Raw genomic sequence first — 22,168 nt, forward strand, 5'->3', positions numbered from 1 at the left:
ATTTGTGGCGTACATGCACAGCTTAGCCCTGTTCAGCTGTAAATAAGAAATCATGCAGTTTGCAGGAAAATAAGTAGCACTGGTGAGCATCCTATTAAACAAAGTAAGTCAGACTCAGAAAGATCAGTAGCCACATTTTTCTCCTACATGGAATCTGAAAAGGGGATACTAAAGCAGGAGGAAGACTACTAGAGGAGAAGAAGGGATCACTGGGTGGGTGAGAGCAGAAAAGAGAGGGCCATCGGGGTGGGATGACCAAAGCATGCCGTGCGCGCTATTCTGTACAACTTCTGAAAGAAGAATTGAAGGGAAATATAAAACCAGCGTCTCACCCTGAAGGAGGAAGTTGTGAAAAAATACCAGATAGGAATTCTATAGTTGAAAAGTAAAACTGAAATGAAAATTCAGCAGAGAATCTCACTAGCATAATTGATAGACAAAAGAATTAGTGAGCATGATAACTAAGATCAACTGAGATTATCCAGCCTAAGGAACAGAAATAAAACAGAGTGAAGAACAACCACAAAGATCAGCAGAACAAAATATAGGAAAAGCTGAAATGTGTACAAAGTGGTAACTAAGGGACAAAAATTGCATATCCACACAATAGAGTATGATTTGACCATAAAAAGAGATGAAATACTGATACATGATTGGACAAACCTTAAAAATATTAGGTTAAGTAAGAATTCAGACACAAAAACGGCACATGTTGTGTGCTATATTTATACAAACTCCCTAGAAATGCAAAACCATAGAGACAAAAAGTAGATCAGTGGTCTCAAGGGGGAAAGAAACTGCTGTTAACCCTTCTCAGGGGTATGACAGCAGTGCTCTGGAACTAGTGTGATGGCTATACCACTTCAAGCGAATGCTAAAATCCAGAGTTTTTCATTTTAAATTTTAAAAGTGAATTATTTCTCAGTTGTAAAAATTGTAGGAAGACAACAAGATTAAAAGAAGAAATAAGTAATCTTAATAGTTCTATATCTATTAACAAAATTGAAATTGTAGTTTAAAATTCTCTGGAAAAGATAGGTTGGTGAAGTCTTCCAAATATTTAATAAACACTTCCATACACTCTTCCAAAACATTGTTAAGGAAGTAACAAATTGCCCAGTCATTCTGTGAAGTCATCATTGCCAAAAAGAAAACTAAGAGCAGGCTGTCTCATAAAATGAGACACAAAAATTCTAAATTTATGGGGCTGGTGAGATGGCTCAGTGGCCTAAAGCACCTACTTAGAACAAGCTTAGCAAAGCACAGGGACCGCGGTTCAATCCCCCAGCACCACATGTCGGCCCGCCCTGCCTCCTGGTGGGCTGAGCTGGCCACACACACACACACACACACACACACACACACACACACAAATAAATAAATAATTTTTTTAAAAATTCTAAATTTAGCAAATTGAAACTAGCAATATGTTGAGGGCCATACATCAGAACAAAGTGGATGTTATCATAGAAAACAGTGAGCTAACATTCAGAATGTAATCAAAAATCCAGGCACTGTGGTGCACACATGTAATCCCAGCATTTGGGAGGCTGAGGCAGGAGGATTGCCATGAGTTCGTGGCCCCCCTAGACTACACAGTGAATTAAAGTTCAGCCTAAACTTCATAGCAAGACCCTGTCTCAAAAAACAAAACAAAAAAATCAATAAATTCACTTTAACAAACTAACTAAACGTGTGGATGTATATGAAGCACTGATGGAGTGGTCATTCATAATTATTCAAAAATTAAGAATAAAAATGTATTCCTTAACCTCAAAAGGGTCAACCTCAGAAAAAAACACATAGCTTATATCACATTAATGATAAAAGATTGAATATTTATTCTTCAACATAGGAATAATACCAAGAACACGCATGCTTTCTCTTACCAGTTATTTTTAATATTATACTGAAGGTTTTGGACAATTCAGTAAGATTAAAAAAATGTGAATGAAAAATGTAGCCAGATTGAAAATAAAGAAGTAAAACTGTATTTGGAGACAGTATAACTACCTGCTTAAAATGGAATCCATTTTTTCCAGTTATTAGAAATAGCACATGAGTTAATCAAGATTGCAGTATACAGGTTCAATATTTAAAATCAGTTGCATTGGGGCTGGGGAGATGGCTCAGTAGAATGAGTGCTTCCCTGGCAGGCACAAGGGCCTGAGTGCAAACTCCGGTTTGGAAAAAAAAAATTAATTGCATTTATATATATTAGCAAAAGAATAATTGAGAAATAGAATCTTAAAACATCCTACCGTCAAACAGATGAAATAGTAAAGGAAAAAAATCTGACAAGTTATGCAAACTTATTCATTTAAAATATTTCTCAGAGGCACTGAAGATCTAAAATTAAGAATGTTATGGTATCTGTGGGTTGAATACTAAATATTATTAAGACGTAAATTTCCCAAATTGATCTGTAGACTTAACACATTCAAATCAAAATCTAAACAGACCTCTTTTTTGCAGAAAAACTGACATTATCCTAAAATTCATATGGAAGTGCAAAACTCATAGGCTAGCCAAACAACTTTGAGAATGAACTTGCCCAATCTAATTCATGACATACAATGACAACAATCAGAACAGTAAAAAAACAGATCCGTAAACAGTGCAGTCCAGAAGAGCCACACTGGCATGAACGATTGACATTTTATAAAGGTACAAATTCAGTGATGTGGGGATAAAATAGGTCATTTCAACCAACCCTTTTAACCAGGATATTTGGATATGCGGATGGAAAAGATAAGCTTTCATCTACACCTCCATGCCTCTTAATATAGAGGAAATTCATTCAGAGTGTAATGTTAACCTAAGTTGAAACCTGAAGCCATAAACTTCCATATGAAAACATAAAGGAAAACAATCTTTGTGATCTTAATGGAACCATGGATTTCTTAGGTAAGACACAAAAATCTTGATCCATTGTAGAAAAAAAATGGACATGTAGAACATCATAAAACTAAGAACATCTGCTTTCAAAAGATGCTGCTGTCAAGAAAATAAAAAGAAAAGCCACAGAGTGGGAGTCATATATTTAGAAATCTTATATTTAACGAAAGATTTATATCCAGGATAGGGAATTCTCCAAACTCAAGAATATAAGCAACCCAACTTAAAAATTGGGGGAAAAATATTGGAGCATTTCATCAAAGACTTATGAATAACAAACAATCCTATTAAAATGTTCAACAAATTAGGAAATTTTAACTTACATGCACAAAGCACTATCACTACTCACTTATTAGAAGAGCTAAAACTGGGAACTGATATGGTTCACACCCTACCAAATGTAGACAAGAATATAGAAATTCTCATACACTCTTTCAAGAACATAAAATGGTATAATTACCTTGGAAAACAGATCAATGGTATCTTAAAAGGCTAAACATCTCCTATAATATGGTCCAGAAATTCTCTTCTCAGCATTTACCCAAGGGAGAAAAAAGGCATGTACAAAAATATGCACAGAAATATTCAGAGCAGGTTTATCGATGAAAGACCCAAAACAATGCAAATGTCCATATCAACAAGTGACTGATTAAACAAAGTGTGACATATCTCTGCAGCAAAATGCTGCTCAGCAATCAGAATGACCTTATGTGCAACAGGGAGTACGGATCTCAATATAATTATGGGACATATAGTGCTACAGGATTCCAATCATATAAACTCTAGAGGAATTAAACTAACCTATAATTATAAAATGAAGTGGTTGTCCAGGCATGAAGGGAGGGACAAAAGGGTAGGCTAGTACATGGCATGTGAAGATGTTTGAGGATTGTATTTCTCAAGTTTATAAACATCAGGGACAGAGAGATGACTCAGTAGAATAAGCGCTTTCCTGGGAAGCGCAAAGGCCTGAGTTCAATTACCAGTTCCACCAAAAAAAAAAAAAAAAATTTATAAAGATCAAACACTATCAAGTTGGGCTGTCATTATGCATAGCTAACTGTACATCCACTATACCTTAGCAGATCTGTAAAACTTCGCCTTAACTAATATCTCCAGAAGCGCTCCGTGCTTAGGTCAAAAGTCCTCCTACTGTTAGCTGATATAAACTCATTTCAAACAGTTTTCTTTATATTAATATGCTTCTTACAGACTTTACTATCATAGAAATATCATGAAGTTTATTATTATACAATTTTTCCATCCTAATGAGCTGACAAAGAGCATCAGGTCTGATTAGCGAGGAGACACTTTCCACACTCGCCGCTTCAGTTTTAGTCCCAGAATAAAGGGACAAAGCCATCTCCCCAGAGGAAGCTGCCCTCACAACCTCAGAGACACAAAAAAGCATTTCAAACTGCTGTTTATATCACGTAAGATAACATCTGCTTTTGAATTTTTTTAATTATTTATTTATTGGGCCGGCCAAATATCTCAGAGGATTAAAGTGCCTGCAAGCAGGCGCAGGGGCTGGGGGGTGTGATCCCTGGGCCTGCCATGCTGGCCCTGCCCCAGGGTGCACTGAGATGGCAATTGAGACTGGGCATGGTGGTGCGTGCCTGTAATCCCAGCTCTTGGGGGGCTGTAAACAGCCAGATCACTATGAGTCTGTTCTAGTAGTGAGACCCTTAACATCCTACACAGCCCAAACTCATAGTGATCCTCCTGTCTGAGTCTCCCCAGCACTGGGATTACAGGTGTGTGCCACCACGCCCGATTTTGGAGGCTGTCATGGCACTCCTTGGGTTCTGAGGCCAGCACAGTTTGCAGTACCGGGTCCTTGGGCTTGCCAGGCAGGCTCTTAGACCACCGAGCTATCTCCCCAGCCCAACCTAACATCCTCATGGCCAAAGCCAGTCCTGCTGATTATGAGGTTCTAAGATGGAAAATAGCTGAGAATAGTGACACACACCTGTAATCCCTGTGCTCCAGGTCTCTGGGAAACTGAGGCAGGATGATAGCAAGTCTGAGCTCAGCCTGAGCAACTTAGTGATGTGGCAAGACTCTGTCTCAAAATAAGAAATAAAAGATAGGGCTGGAGATGTAGCCTACTGGCCCTGCGTCCAATCCCCAGTACCACCCCCACTATTTAAGAAAAGGGGGGTGTGATAGAAAATACACTTCTGTAGTGGTAGAAGTAAAGTGAGCACTTTGAGTGGTTACCCACTACAGCCCCTTCCTGGTTCCATATACTCCTTCTCACATACAAAATATACTTTCCATGTCCAAGATCCACTAGTTTCATTAAAATCATAATATCAGGCTGTAGTATGAGGTTTTTTGGGGTTGTTTTTTTTTTTTTTTTTTGTATACTGGGGATTGAACTTGGGACCTTGTGCTTGCCATGCAAGCACTTAAGCTGCTGAGCTTTATCACTGGCTAAAATGGGCTTTTATGGTCAGCTCTGGTCCAGTAAAAGTTGCTCTTGCTCTGAAGACCTCTAAATAATAAAGAGAGCTTTTCTTTTCACTTGTACCATAAGCAACAGAGGAATGACACAACTACATAAATAATCCCATTTTGAAACAAGAAAACTAAAAAGAATATAATAATAATTGCTCGATCAGGGAAATTGTTCCAATTTCCTTCAGAAAATGTCAGGCTTACTTGACTTGAAAGTGGGCAGTGCCGCTTTATAATTTCCCGTAGCTATTGATTCTGATCTTTGAAGGACCAACTTTCTCCCACTTTCCTAGGCATGCTCTGAAGAAGACACAGCACAGTTTAAGCTTGTGAAGCACCTGAACATCCTGCTTGAAGAATTTTTTTAATGTATTTAGTACAGGGTCGACAAAGTTTCACTGTACAGATAGGATTTATAGTGATCGTGTTTTTCAGCCTCCCAAGCCCTGGAATTACAGATGCACACCACCATGCCCAGTATCAGTTGCAGTCTCAGCATGCCCCAGGGGTGGGGCTGGCACAGCAGGCCAGGAATCGAAACTTTGGACCCTGAGTCTGCCTAAGCAAGTGCTTTAATCCACTGAGCTATCTGACCAGGCCCCTGCTTGAAAAATACTGTAGATGTGTCTAATAGTCTTAGTCTCCTTTAGTCCAGAAACTATTAACATGATTTTGCCAGTACAGATCTCTCAAAAACATTATGGCAGGCTGGTGAGATAGTTCAGTGGACTAAATGCCTGCCTAGGCAAGCACAAGGACCAGGGTTCAATCCCCAGCACCACATGCCAGGTTGGCCCTGCTCCCTGGGCACACTGAGCCAGCCACCGAGTGCAGGCATTGTGGCACATGCCGCTAATCCCAGCACTGAGAAGACTAAAAACAGGAGGAACACTATGAGTCCAAGCTGCGTGGTGAGACCCTGTACCAAATGCATTAAAAAAATAATGGATTTTCTATATATTTGATTCCACTCAACTTCATGTACCAAATCATACTCAAATCATTCATCACTCTCAAGATAGGTAGATTTCTCTCTCTCTCTCTCTCTCTCTCTCTCTCTCTCTCTCTCTCTCTCTCTCTTTTTCTCTCTCTCTCACACACACACACACACACATACACACACACTTCATCTCTCTCACACACTCAATTACTGGTACTTGGCAAGAACTTTGCAAGGACTTCAGAATTATGTGGGGCCTTGATCTTACATTTTTCAATACACATTGGGCTGAATAAAAGCATCTATTAGAACAGTGTTTCTCAAAATATTTGTTGTAAAGAGCCTGGATTAGTTTCCCCCCTCCCAATTCACTATAATGTAGACTAATACTTTTGTAAATTTCAGTAAGAGATATTACAGCAATGTTAAATTTGCATACAGCTCTCCAACACTACCTCTTCTCAGCTTGATCTAGCCCTGCCTAGTTCAGCAAACTCTTCCCCGCTGTCTGTTCCCTGTACTCTGGCCACAGAGGCCTTCTGCTCTGTTCTGTCTCTTAAACACATCCAGCCACTTCTACTTCAAAAACTTTGTACTAACTGTCCACTAAAACCAAGACATTCATCCTATAAATCTGGTGGGGCTAGCTCCTTCTTGCCATAATAAGGCATAAAGTTATCTCAAAGATACCTTTTTCTAACCCATAATTAAGATGACCCCACCAAACAATCCCATGACACTTTATTTCTAGTACTTATCACTAGCAAACATTGCCCACGTTTGCTGTCTCTTGTACCACTAAGATCTATGAACAGCAAAGCCATGTCTACTTCCTATACTGCATGGTGGCAGATATATCAGGAGCCAAAGTCCTCTTGATTATATAAAAAATGAAAAACAAATAGTCAATTAAAGTTGTGAATAGATCACCTGAACCAGACACACACACACACACACACACACACACCCCTGAAGATTGTCAGCATGTAGGTGCTGCTGAAATAATAAGTTAAAGTTCTCAAGAAAAAAATTGAGAATTAATTTTAGGATAAAACTCCATGAAATGCCTATATTTATTCTAGGGGCAGGAAAGGAAACAAGTCAGTGGTGGAACCTGTGAAAAAAAGAATGAAGAAGCACTGAGTAGCTGTGCTCCAGAAATCAAAGAATTTCAAGAACTGTGGGTCGCTCTGCAGCATCAAACACAGGGGAGGTAATGAGACAGGCATGAGAAGAGGCTCTTGGGTCTAGAAGTTCTCAAACTTCAGTAATGGTGAGGCAAAAGTTGAAAGCCTGGGTCAAGGAAAGGGATAGATCTGAGGAAGGGGGCATCAGGCTGCTCCTGCGTGGCCCAGCAGGCAGGCAGTTGAGAGTAAGTGACATTGTGTTGTGAAATAGTCTCTGGCAAATGAAATAAGGAAAAGAGATGCAAGAAGTAGCCACAACACATCCAGTTGGGAAGGGCAGAGTAAAACTTTTTTTAATGGGATGGGGTTAGGTACTTGCAGTATTGTTTTTCCACACGGCTTCAAGATATTAGTTTTCTTCTGTAAGATATGAAGAACACAAAACAATCATCTCACAATGGCAGACTGTAACAAACTTCTGGTGAACTCACGTACAGCCAGTCAGAGGATGTTGACGTTGTAAGGGAAATACAAGAGGAGATGTAACTATAACCCTGTTTGGCTCTATGATTGTTCAGAAAATCCGGACTATCACTATGAAGAGTGGCTTGGCTTATGGAGCAGGCAGAAACAGCACTGTGTTTCTTGCCACCAGAGCACTAAACATAAGTCGTGGTCTCTGGTGAACAACACAGCAACAATGCTTGCCAGACTGTCTTCTTTATTGTTTTTCTTTCACTGTTTTGAGAGGGTTGTTTGTTTGTTTGTTTTGAGACAGGGTTTCCTTATACAATTCGCTCACTATGTAGCCCAGGCTGGCCTCGAACTCCTGGTTTTCCTCCTGCCTCAGCCTCCCAATTGCTGGATCACAGGCATGCACCACCATGCCTGGTTTTATTTTTTCTTGAGATACACAGCAAAAGTTTCTTTATTGCCCATGGATCAGAGTTAGGCAATGCAGAAAAAAAACTTAAGAGGATATTCATCCATCAGTTTATAACACTGATTATTTTCTGAGCACGAATTGTAGTTCAAGACCTAGTCTAGGCACATTTTTAGGGTAGAAAGAATGTGAAATCTGGTTATGTCAGATGGATCTAAGTTCACATTGTCTGTACCTTTGAGCAGGATACAATCTTCAACAAAACATTTCACTTTTTCTCTATAGTTTCTTCACCTATGAAATGAAGTTGATAAATCCCCTCACACAGGATTATTGTCAGAATTAAGTGAAATTCCATCTCCACACACCAACAAAGAGCAGCTCAGAGTAGAGCGTGAAGAAGCCAGCGGACATAATAGGGAAAGGATGTGAGAGTGCTAACTAAAATAAAAAGTAAACTCTACGGAAATTCACAAGAAGGCAAAATTACACCATATCCATGATCATAAAGGAGCAGCCTTCCAGACAGGTGTTGAGGGTTGGAAGTGGACTTGAAAGACACAGATTGCTTCCTCGTGAAGAGAATGCAAGCTCTTCCACTAACATGACCCACATGACTATCATGCTAGAGAAGCAGGAATGTGCAAATAGCACGCATAGACAACTGAGATGAGGAAAGTGCAAGGTGTTACTTGCCCTTTCATAAATCTTCCACAAACATTGTAGCAAAATTAGTTACCTAACAAATGCAATTTCAGCTTTACACTTAACAGTTGTTTGATCTGATTGGTGGTGGGGTTTTCCTTGTCTGTATTAGCAACAGAAATAGTATTCAAAAAAGTATAAAATCATTACACTTGATTATTTGAACCAAAGTCAAAATGAGAGCTACCATGAATTTAGCATGTTTCTCAAATTCCATGTGGAATTGAAAGCATTGTGCTCCAGTGGAATTCTGAAATGAGGTCAACTTCTGGCAGGTCACACGACTAACTCTATTAAGCCACTGTTCTGTGATCGGACCCATATGTGGCACCCTTCTGCTGGGTAATTTCGTGCACAGTCTAAAGATGTTATGAAAATGTAAAATCTTGGTGAATTGTCGAAGGGCACATAAAATTATAACACTCAAGCTACAAGCATAGAGCTGGTTCAAAGTCTGAGAACATAAATTTTAAAAAATCAAAATCTGAAAACAAAGTGTCACTTTACATATAGTTTATCATATATTTATCAGTTCTCCTAATGATGATCATGTGGAGGGTGTGTGTCCTTGTAACGCATGATCCTTGGTTGTATTTTTAAGCAGAAAAAAATTTAGAAGTTAGTTGGCATTTTGGAGTCAGTCAGTAATACTTAAATGTCAAACAGATTTGCTTATGGAATTACTTCTTTTTCTTAAATTCTATAATCATTTTGAAGTTATAAAAGAGAATTTCTTCATTATGATGAATAAGATCCAAGTGTCATGATGCTTGCAATTAATTTTTTAAATAGTTCAGTAGAAGTCTGGGGAGATAGCTCGGTGGCTCAAGTGCCTGCCTGGCAAGTGCAAGGTCCCATGTTCAATCCCTGGTCACCATAAATAAATAAATAGATTGTTCAGCAAACTATGTAAGATAGATTGATAGATAGATAGATAGATAGATAGGTAGATAGATAGATAGATAGATAGATAGATAGATAGATAGATAGATAGATAGATGATAGGGCAGAGAAGGGGAGAGAAAGAGAAGGAGAAACACAATAAAAACTAAAACAATGGCAAACGTTAGTAATTGTGGGCCTGGGATGTAGCTCAATGGTACCCTCCTTGCTTAGCACATGTAAGATCCTTGTTGGATCCCCAGAACCAGAAACAAAGTTAATAATTGCTAAATTTGGGTGAATTCATGGATTCTTTCAACTATTCTATATATTTGAAATTTTTCAAATATTGAAAGTATGAGCAAATCAAGATACTGTCTTTTATTAAGTCTAATTGTACCTGAAAATACAATGGCAAGAATTACAAGAAATTTATTTAAATAATTAGTAGAAATGATCAATGAATATTCATTGCACACTTTCTAAATAAGTATCAGGTATGGCTGGTGAAAAAAATCTGAAGTTTGAAATTTTGAATGCTTTGTCTTTCCTATGCTATCCTGTATCACACTGCCAAAATATATTTATTCATTGAGCAAGTTTGACAACCCCAAGTTTAATAGAATCACCCCATCTCTGTGCCACTTGCTTAATTTTTCTATCCATATTTTAGTGATAGTTTTACTATGAAACCACCATTTTCTAGACAGAGAAAACTACAAGCATCAACCCAATTTATGTAGGAGAAACTGTTGTTTCCCACCTCCAGATATTCTTGAATAAAAAGCCAGATTGAACATCCTTTAAGTAAAAATTAGAATTAGATCAAACTATGAAACAAAAGATTTGTACAACACAATGTGTAAGAGGAAAAAAGACAGAAAAGAAACAATGCTTGACACTAAACACCTTTGCTAAGGCAAAAACAGCTACAAAGTAGTGCAAGAGCTTGCGCATACACAAAGCTGAATTAACCTCCTGCATGGTTTCTCTTAGAAAAGAAACCCAAATCATAAAGAGCAAAATAAAGAATAGATGATAGGAAATAGGAAGGTAGATCGGTCACAAATGAGGAAGGGATCAAAAGATGGGGCAAGGGAAGAGGAAGGGGAGGGAAGGGGGATGAAGTGGGAGTTAAGATGTGTCATGCCCACATACCAACTCCACACAGGAATATAAACATTGTAGACCAAAAACATATGCTGGTAATTATCATATATGTAAATTAATGCAAATTTTCTTTGAGGTTGATATTTATTTTTGGCACAGTAGTCAACATTTTGGCAAACAGTACATACAGAGGTATTTGCTTTGGGTGTCCAATTTTGCCCATAAGACTATATTTCAAATTATTCTAGTTTATCTAAGAACATGGGATCAAATTTTTGAATTGCTGTCCTATGAAAAATGAATTTCAAATAAGGAAGCAGATATATATATTACCACAAAATGGTCTTTGGAATGAGGATATAAAGGTCAAAAAAGATGTATGTTTCCTAATAGTATTCCAAAATGTTCTGTTTACTTTTAAATATATAACTGCAAAATGTGTGCAACAGTCTCACATAAATTGTCAAGCTATGTGCAAAGAATTTGAATTTTGTTTAAAATACCCAAATAGGCAATAAGCGAGCAAATGCATCACATGCTATTTTTAAGACACAAATAATTGAAAGCAAGGCACTGTGATTCTCTCAATGCTCACCTTTATTAAATTATCAAAGATAGCACTCACAGACAAAAGCAGAACCATACCATCTCTATAATTCTGTTTCTAAAACAGAACTAAGGGGACCGGGGAGATGGCTCAGTGGAATAAGTGCTTCCCTGGCAAGCACAAGGGTCTGAGTCCAATCCTCAGTTCTGCCAAATAAATAAATAAATAAATAAATAAATAAATAAATAAATAAAAATAAAAAAATAAAACAGAACTCAGCCTGTAGAAATCATTTGTGCAGCTCCAGGAAACCGAGACATGATTGGGGTGCTTATGCCTGGGCGTTTTCCTATGTGAACATTTTCACGTTCGCTTGCTCAGGACCTGCTTTACTCAGAAGATGTCAGTGTCTCAAGAACACATCCTTAACCTTGCAATAATACTTGGATTAGTTTTTTTTTTAAGTCATAATAGTGAAACTTACACCAAAGTGGAAGGATCTGCATCAGGAAATTCTGAATTCTCTTTCAGGATCAGTATTCAAGCAAACACTAGACAGCCTTCATTGTACAGCCAAGACCGGGATATGAGCACCAGATGGAAGATTAGATTGGGTCCCTTAAACTCTGAAAATCTGCCCCTCTATGGCTTCATTAAACTTCAAGATACAAAAAGATACATGTTTGTAATTTTAAGTAATGTAAGTTACCTCAATTTTCCAGCATCTTCTCTGGCAAGAGGATGAATCTTACTCTTTTAAGTCCTTGACATTCATTGTATACATTTGGGGAATAAATATGTTTTATTTCATAATGGCAGCTTATTACAATGGCATTAGGAATACACGTACTCACTAATATACTGTGAGCTGCAGATACTGACCTAAATGGATATGCATATATCTACAAGTGAATGAAACAAAGGGTCAGATTAGACAATGGAGTAAGTGGAGGCCCTTCTACTGGCTTTGGAAAGTGACTATTTGGTTCCAATGTAACTTGAGTAAGAAAGCAGGAATTGATATGTTTACTTACAAATACCTTAAGTCAATTTCCAATATGCCTTTTTCATAGTTGTTTCCAAAATTGCCTTGATTGATTAGTATCAATATAGTTCCTACAACTTTAATGTTTTTAGGGTTTTTCAAATACTTCTCATTTTCCAAAAGAAAGGCTTCACAAAACAAGTAAGTCCTGATGGACAGACAAAATGAACGATAAAGGTGTCTACACTAAAGTGTGTTGATGTAGAGTAAAAGTGAGATCGTGCTGGATTCTGATTCCAACGATGGCAATTGTTTGCAAATAACTATGATGGATTTTGCACCTTTGTTGTATTTACTGTATCCAAGGAAAGAAATAAACCTTGCAACCCATGTGGGTTATCTGCCCACAAAACAGTGAATATTATGACTATTCAGGTATTTAATTATGCTTCAAAGAGGGTGAATCTTGGCACCATCTCCAGCAAATTTTTTCCTAGGTAAATAATGGTCTGACACATTTAACATCTTATTTTGCAATTTGTCAGTGTTCTCTGCATCAAATCTTTTTTTAATGTTTCTAGAATCATTTCATGCATCAAAGTCAAAACTGCTACATTACTTCTAATTTGCTATTTTTTATCTCCCATATTTACATGGAAGGCTTAAACCTATGTCAGATTTTAAGAATGTGTATCAAAAATAGGCTTAAATAGTCTTTCAGTACAATTAGTCATTTTATTTTCATACTTAACAATTTGCTCATATTTTTGTCTCAAGAACAATTTTTATACTATCTCATTTTTTATAACAAACTGCTATACTGCAGTTCAAATGAAATGTCAATGAAATGTTAAAAATAAAGTATACATTCACACTTTACCTTTATATAATGTGTACTGTATTTATTTTTATGTAAATATTAATTTCATGTCTTTTTCATATCCATTCTTTCCCTGTTAAAAATTCTTTATAGATGTGCCACCATCTAAAAGCTATATATTTAGATACTTTCAGACATAAGTGATTATATGCTATAAAACTGTTTATTCTTTAAATATTAATTGTAAATCAAGAAGACTATGAAAGTAAATTCATATTTACATTCAACACCTACATGTATAAAATATATTCAGATATGCATCTTAAATGATTTGAAAATAATATAATCCTACACTAACTACAATATTTATTTCTTCTAGAAAGCTGTCAGGAAATTCAGTGACTATGACTCCAGGACTAAGCTACTAATGAAAAGTAAAAATTAGTCATATTCAGACACTATTACGCAATTGTCTTTGTGTAACACTTACACGTTCCTCATATTAATTTCCAATTCAACAATTTATATTTCAATTTATAAAAAAATTTAGGTGGAAAAAAAAATTTAGGTGTTTTTTGTTGGTTATTCCCTTGGGTATTTTAACACAACTCTATGCAAAAATAGTCTGATAATTTTAGCAAATAATAAAATTTTAAAACAATTTTATAATTAAAAACATGTTGGTCATTACCAATAATCACAAGGACATAAATAAAAATAATTTAAAAACTAACATCTATTTTTAATGTTTCTCAATTCGCCCATATGAAATTATTCTTCTTAATTTATATTTTCGTCCATTTCCAAAGGACTTTGATATATAATACTCATAACTATGATTACCTCCATGAAAAGAAATTGTGTCATGTTATGAGGGCTTTGCTATCTTGACAAATTTTTATGTCAAGGATCATCATATCTTAGATTCACACACAATGTATAATTTTTTCCAGTAACTTACTTTTTAATTGTAGGTTTAAAATAGCATTGAATTTGTATAAAATATAAGCATAAGCATAATAGCCTATCAATCTGTATAAAGATTAGTCTGACATCAAAATACCAAATAAGAGTTTTTGAAACAGATCATGCTCAGAACTTTCATGATTAAAAAAATCAAAAGAAAAAAAGAACTTTCATAATTAAAATTCTATTAGCATTACAGTTTTTCAAGGAGATTGAAATTATCTGCCATTGCATGAAATATTTTTGCAAAATTTAGAATATTTCTCTGCCTCCTTGGTAGTAGCAAGCCTTAGATCTTTAAGAGATTTGAAAAGAAGAAAATCATGCCTCTTGGGCATCCAAATATGATTAAACAAGTCATTAAATCATTACAAATTTTTATTAAAACACAACATAGTTGGTTTTACTTCTTAAAAATTTTAAAGACTCAGAATTTTTTTACCATTTTGTAGGTTTAAAATAGAATGAGTTTTAACCTTCTAAAGGGACCACCTTGAAAACCAATACTCATCTGAAGCCTGTTTTTAAACATCATTACTTCTCATCTCAAAGAAATGCATAATATCTTCCTTCTGTTTTAAGACAAAAAAAAGAAGAGTCCCTGGTATATTTTGTAACTGTGACATTGATTTTCTAAATATTGAAATATTTTTCTCATTAAAGATGAGCTGCTTGAGGTGGGTGCAAGCTTGCTTTTACAGTGCACGTACAGTCCTTAGATGGTGGAGGCACGAGACCAGGGCTTCCTAACCTTAGCACAGTTGATATTTGGGGACAGATAATTGTTATGAGGACTGCCCTATGAATTTTATTTTATTTCCTGACATCTTTGGTCTCTACCCACTTCTGACAAAAAAAATATCTGTAGATATTAACAAATATTCTCTTCTAGGCAAAACCATCACTGACTGAGAACCACTAGATTATGTGATTGAAATACCTTCCATCTACATCAGCATCAACACAATAAAATACATGTAAAAATAATTGTTACACATTCTGCACTTCCAAAACTAAGTAAATATGAAGAATAAACTTCATTATAATTTCCTACAAATACTGATCTACAAAGACAAAAATCTTTCTAATGTGATATGATGGACATGTTTAGAAGTTGTAAATCACAGTTCCATAACATGGTTAAATACTTAAGTATTAATACACATAAAGATATACAGATGTAGTGAATGCTTACACATATCTGTAAATCTATACACACTCATAGCAAAGACTCCCTTAAGACAACAGCACCATTTACATATCCAACAGCTTTCAAACTTAAAAAAGTAAACATTATGATTGATACATAAATTTTAAAACCATTTCCCATGAAGGAAAACTATGTAAAATTAATATGAGGATCATTTACATAGACTGTTCCTGTGACTTCTAACTCATCAATTATGTCTTATGTTACAGGTTTTCTCTGTAACATCCACATTTTTGTACAGAAACAATCTTTTCATATCTACCTTCACAATTACTGTATCCCAAACTAGACCTCAACTGAGTAAAAACTATATTTCCCAAGATTTAAAAGTTCCTTACAGATATCAGTTTTTCTGAACATTACACACTTAACACAAAAAATCACTTATGACAATATAACAGTAAAACTCTATTAAATATTCAAATTCGGTAATATTTTAGTGAAATAAAACAAAATATAATCACAATGATAAAACCCAACATTTTCTTTTCTTTTTGCTTCCACCTACCTCATTTTTTACTTATCCAATGTATGTCCATAAATTACCTTGCAGGAAATTTCTGTTGAGCTAAGTCCAACCACAAGACTGAGTTTAGATCTACAGATTATTGAGAAAGCATTACAACTGAAAACTGTATCGCAAATGAATAAAAGATTCCCAATGGTTAGAATTCCTTATATTCTGGGAATACCATAAAGTTTAAGTTATTAAAAATATAATATTGTGTATTTTGATTGTCCCTAAATAAACCTGAAGGCTTGTCATAAAGTTGAAATGATATCCTGATAAATTGATAAAATTAATATACTATTTTGAGTCACAATTATTTAACCTTAAAGAGGCCTCTTGGCTGCGTTGCTTTTCTTTTAATTAAATTAAAAAGTCTCCTCTGAAGTTATTGATGTGTGAACAAATTTCCGTAGAGAATTATTTAAATGAAAAGCAAAACGTTCATATACAGTCAAGTGTGATTGTTTTTAAAATAATATACATTCATTTATTAGGAGAGTATTCTAATAAAAAATCAAAAGTTAAGCATGCCATAGGTAATTATTAGTGGCTCAGCTGTCAGTTAGTTAAATCAACTAAAAGACCAATTATTCTAAGGATACCCATGATGGAAAAAGCTCACTGTTGGCTTTAAGTTGCAGTAAATCATTTTAAGATAATTATGGCTCCTTATAATAATAAATTCATTTTCAAAAATATTTGAAATATAACTTCACAGTTTATAAATTATCCCCCAGTTTTAAATTTTTAGTATCTTATGAGAAATTTAATATTACCTTTAAAGTAAGTGCAAAGTATTAAAAGAAAAAATAGAGAATAAAAATTTCAGGTTAAATTGTTCTTTTTTTCAGTTTTATCACAAATGTAACTCAAGAAATTCAATGTAATAATCATATCTAGATTGTCTGTTGAGCACATAATTGAACTTTCAGGTATAAAATAAGCTGGAATACCATGTTAAGAATAGTAAAAAAAGAGTGAGAGTGTAGATAGCTCAGTGATAGAGCGATTGCTTACCATGCAAAAGGCCCTGGGTTTGATCCCTAACACCAGAGGAAAAAATAATAATAATTATAAAACAGAATTTTAGGAAGTGTTTAAGAGAGCACTAAACAATCACATATAGAAAATATCACCTAAGTGTTAGGAGTAGAAAATTCCATATTTGTCTAAAGCTGAAATGACGTATTTTAAATAGAGTCTCCTTTCATCTCAGAATTAAAATTATATAGTGACCCTGGAATATTAAATGTCTTTCCAGATGCAGCTAGTATTCAGCAGCAAGCTATTTAAAGCATTAGTTCAATGAGAAATGGTTTGGGCACTTACTCTGCCCATGGAACCTGGTGTCCCCATCCATCAAAAGGAGGGTTAGGGTTAGGGTTAGAGTTAGGGTTAGGGTTACAATCATCCCCTGCCTGTGTCCTCTGTAGCCAGGCTTCCCAGGCAGGAGGGTTGAATGCCTTCCTTATCGCTCCAGCCTCAGAACCAAGCTCAGAATTAAATTTAAACATACAGAAAAAGCATGATATTTAAGCCTTCTCAAATCTAGCTGTATAGTAGAATTTTCTGAACATCTAACATACTTATGCCCAGAATACTGAAGTCAAATATCTGACAGTGGAGGTTCTGGGATACGAATTGTTACAAAGCTTCCCAGATACCAACGGTCAGGAGTAGGTGGGAAAAGCAGTCTTGTTTTTTAATAAGTACAGAGTTTGAGTTCTGCAATGTGAAAAAGTTCTGGGGATCTATTTCACAACAATGCAAACAGACTCAACACTACTGAATTATATAGGTAAAATAGTTAGGATGGTAAATTTAATGATACATGTTTTTTACCACAATAAGATTTTTCTTAAAAATCATCCCAAGTGATTCTACTCTATTGCCAGGTTTAAGAGCCACTGTAGATACGTGGGGGGGGGGTAAGGTTTTCCCCACAACCTGATCCAGTTAATAAGAAGAGAGGAAAAGAAAGAAACTTTGCAATCATGTTCAATCATTTTCCAACTGCGTACTGAAAAGTGCTTGTTTTCTAAAAGGAAGTTTGGAAAATTTAATTATCTTACTTAAAATGAAAGTATGTACTAGAATATTAAAACTTGTAAGAAGTATTACAATAGGAAATCTATTCAATTTATTTGTTTTCAACATTTGATTTGGCTATAGCATTATGAAAAAGTGCTTCCTCCCTAAAATGACTTCTATTATTGAAATGAAGTGTACTGGATCAACACCTCTCAATCTTTTGATGTCCAGAGTATATTTTTTTTTTTTTTTGGGGGGGGGCGCACGGAACCAGGGATTGAACTCAGGCCCTTGCACTTGCCAGGCAAGCACTTAGTCTACTGAGCCATTTCCCTGGCCCCCTCCATAGTACCTCTGAGTACTAGAATTTCTGATAACAGGAAAAAAGGGATTAAGTAACCCAGTGTAGCAGTAAACAAGCCAGAAATGTTAATATACATTATTAATGTGACATCGCAACAGTGTCTAAACATGCATTTTATTCGGTTATTTGGGACTGAATTAGATCTAAATCACGTCTCTTCTCTTTGCTCTTACCAACTTGCATACCAAACTAGATATTGCTTCAGTGCACACTTCTCATATATAAGACACTGATAGCATCCTATGTGGATTTGGTTATAAACAATCCATTTCATACGTTGATCAAAATTTGGTTGAAGCGCATAAGTGTCATGAGATGCAGCTTTAGATCCTCAGCCAGACGACCTTTGCCCTGCTTTAGATTCAACTTGTCTTAGTTACATATCTCTCGTTGCTAAGACAATATACATGATGCTCAAAGCCAAAGGGGGAAAGGTTTATCTAGCTCATAATTTGTGGAGGTTTCAGTCCATAACTGGCTGGCTCCACGGCAGAATGGCACTGCAGACAGGTATCACAGAAAAGAAACAGCTCATGGTGGGCAGAAGGCAGCAAAGCAAGTAAGGGACAGCTGCAGCTCTTCCTATCCCTCACATCTTACCCAGGCTACTCAGGGCAGGTCACTCTCACACTCTTGATCCCAGCTCCCTGGATCCCAGCATTGCACCATGAATCAGTCCCAGCATTCTACACTCTAGATTCATCAACCTCTGAAAAAGCCCCACCTATGACTACATGAGACTTTGTAGGGGGCATCTAACCACAGGTGATAACACAACTATGTTCATCCTCCCTTGTAGGTGGATGGCTTACACCATACACAGTTTGGGTGGCTTTGGGGGAATATCAGCCTTTCTTCCATCCTTCTTGTACTTAAGCTAGAGCCTTGATGAAGAATTCCTGCAACACTTTTGTGACTGTCTGTAATAACTTTTACTATAGAAAATAGCATTTGCATCCTAAAATCACAAGCAATGTAGAAAAGAAGAGAAATTCATCCTCAATACTTTATGTATTTTGTTCCCTTTTATTCCCTTGTGCAGAAAAGATATAGATATTCTTCATCTTTTATGTGGTTGAGGCAATAAATTAGATGAAAATCACAAGTCAAAATGATATTATTATAACATCCAGGCATTGCTAAATTCTGGAGTCTATTTGAGAGGCATGTAATTGGTTCTTTAATCTAGGCTGCAAACCACTGTATTCTTTGACAGTAAATTACATGTCAGGATAGTTACCAAAAAATAAAGGAGAATGACTTCATCATAGCCCTGTTTTTCTTTAACCACTATTTTGAAACCTGCTTGATGGATCAGTCAACTCTGCAATGTGGTGATTCAGAAGAAAATTGTAACATTACAATATTAAAGGCTCCTAGATTGCACTTGCTTTGACTAAGACTCAGAAAATCAATTCAAAACCCTTTAAGTTACCTGAAATGTATAACTCCTCCCCAAGCCCATCATAAAGAATTATGACAGCCATAACAAAATATGAAAAATTGAACATTTATCTCTGGTAACTGTAATAATGCACTGATGCCTGATTGAGAAGAAAATCTGACTTCAGTTCCTTTTTATTTTTGCCACCTAAGAATAATAAATGAGTACAACTACATTTTACTGGATCGGCCAGTCAGAGTGGAAGTGATTGCAGGATTAGAAGAGATTGAGGAGAAGCTGTATATATTCACCTACACACAAAAAAAAATGTTGAAATAATTATTTAATTCAGTAGATGTAACTATCAAAAAGAAATTTTTTCACTTATTTGAAACACACCAAATGGGACTATAAAGTTTTAGTGCTTCTTAGTGCTATTTATGTTTATTACCACAGCACTTTTTTTCAGAACATTAAGCATATCATATTAATATATTGAAATATATGAAATTTATTGAGAAAAGATCGATAATATCAGAAAATGCAAACATATTTCATCTTAACCAAAGAACAAAGCTCAGTCACCTTATAACATGAGCTTGAGTCAGTTACAAATATTACAGATCTTTCATTTAAAAAGCACACACTTAGAAATTCACTTTAGGGAAGGCTTAAAAGCCTTCATGTAAGGCTGGTAAAATAGCTCAGTGGACTAAGATCCTGCTTAGGCAAGCACAGAGACTGCAGTTCAATCCCCAGCACCACATGCCATGTGGGCCCTGCTCCCAGACGTGATGGCACAAACACCTGTAATTCCAGCGCTGGGGAGGCTGAAAGCAGGAGGATCAAGCAAGCTGCTTAGTGAAACCCTATACCAATACATTTTAAAAAAGCTTTCATGTTTAACATATACAATAAGCCCACTTGAATAGTTTAGTTTTGTTGGAATCTGGACTACCAAGATCTGACAAAATCTGAGGCTATTATTGTTTTGTTTTGTTTTGTTTTGTTTTGTTTTGTTTTGTTTTGTTTTGTTTTTAGCAGTTCCATAACTTTATTTCCAAGTTAGTTCTTATCCACATTCACTGTCTGGAGATTTTTGAACCTGGTAACAAGGACATAGATTACTAAGGTATACAGCTTGTTTGATGAATCTTCATCCTCATTCCCTTTCCTGGACAACTGTACCTAGATACTATATGGGACATTCCTTACTCCTTTGGCCCAGACGGCTTTGTTGAGCCTGGTGTCAATGCGCACATCTGGAGTCCCCATCTCCTTCATGACAAACTTCCAGATCTCCTTACGTGCCCAAGGGGCGCACTTCTTGAAGCCCACTCGGTAGATGCTCTTGTGAATGTTGATCGTGTATTCTCGGGTCACCACCTCATGGATGGCAGAACGGCCCTTCTTCTGCTCATCACCCTTCTTTGTGGGAGCCATGCTGCTGGGCCCTGAGGCTGTTATTTCTACCTGTTAAAAAATGTGAAAGTCAAGGAAAGGGTTTCCTTTAAAACTATGTGAAACAATATTAAACTATATTACTTATTTGTGGATGAGAAGAAAAGGAAGCTCAGTGACACTCTTCTCCTGAATATTTCATAACTCTTTTAAATACACACACACACACACACACACACACACACCAGAAAAAGTAAATAGGATTTTTTTAAATAGTAGTGAATTCATAACTATTCCTTAGATACACTCTTTCGCTCACTTTATTAAGCTAGTAAACAAAACCTGCATGAAGTACATATAAAGAAGTAGCCCTCACCATTGCCATATTAATGGGCATTTTTCTTACAGCAAAGCACAAATCAAAACCTTTACAAGTAACCTTAACTATAGCACATACACAGTTCCAAAGGTCATCATTCTACAAAAGAAAAGAATTTTTCTTCCTTAAAGTAGTTCACATTTCATTCTTGGAAGGGTAAACCATTTCTGGCTCCAGATACCAAGGCACACTATAGCTTGCTCCCCAAAAGGCCATGTCATTCTTATACGGTATAATCAGTGGCTACAGAGAAGAGAGTAACACTGCAATCTCTCTGATCATTTTAATGAGGACCCCTGGCTGTTCAGTCATTGAAATATAATTGACTTGCTCTCCTCTTATTTTCATAATAGACACTCCAGCATAGACCACGTTTATGTGGCTATAAGAAATGTCAGGAAGAATTGGAACTTTTTTGAGTGTCCCCATTAAAACTGAAAACATGCCACCCTGTCTTTTACATGAGCTGCAATCACGTTGTGTTGGTCTCATTATGCAGTGCAAGATGCAAATGCTCCGGCTGCCTCCTCACCAGAAAGATCAAGAAAACAAGCACACCAAG

At 36.1% G+C, this 22,168-nt stretch overlaps 1 pseudogene; it reads right to left on the reverse strand.

Annotated features, from left to right (window-relative positions):
• The window catches only part of LOC105740944, a 45,032-nt pseudogene extending 23,763 nt beyond the window's left edge, over window positions 1–21,269 (reverse strand).
• Between the last annotated feature and the right edge of the window lie 899 nt (window positions 21,270–22,168).

The sequence above is a fragment of the Octodon degus genome, unplaced genomic scaffold (assembly GCF_000260255.1).
Source record: "Octodon degus isolate 3935 unplaced genomic scaffold, OctDeg1.0 scaffold00244, whole genome shotgun sequence".
NCBI lineage: Eukaryota > Metazoa > Chordata > Mammalia > Rodentia > Octodontidae > Octodon > Octodon degus.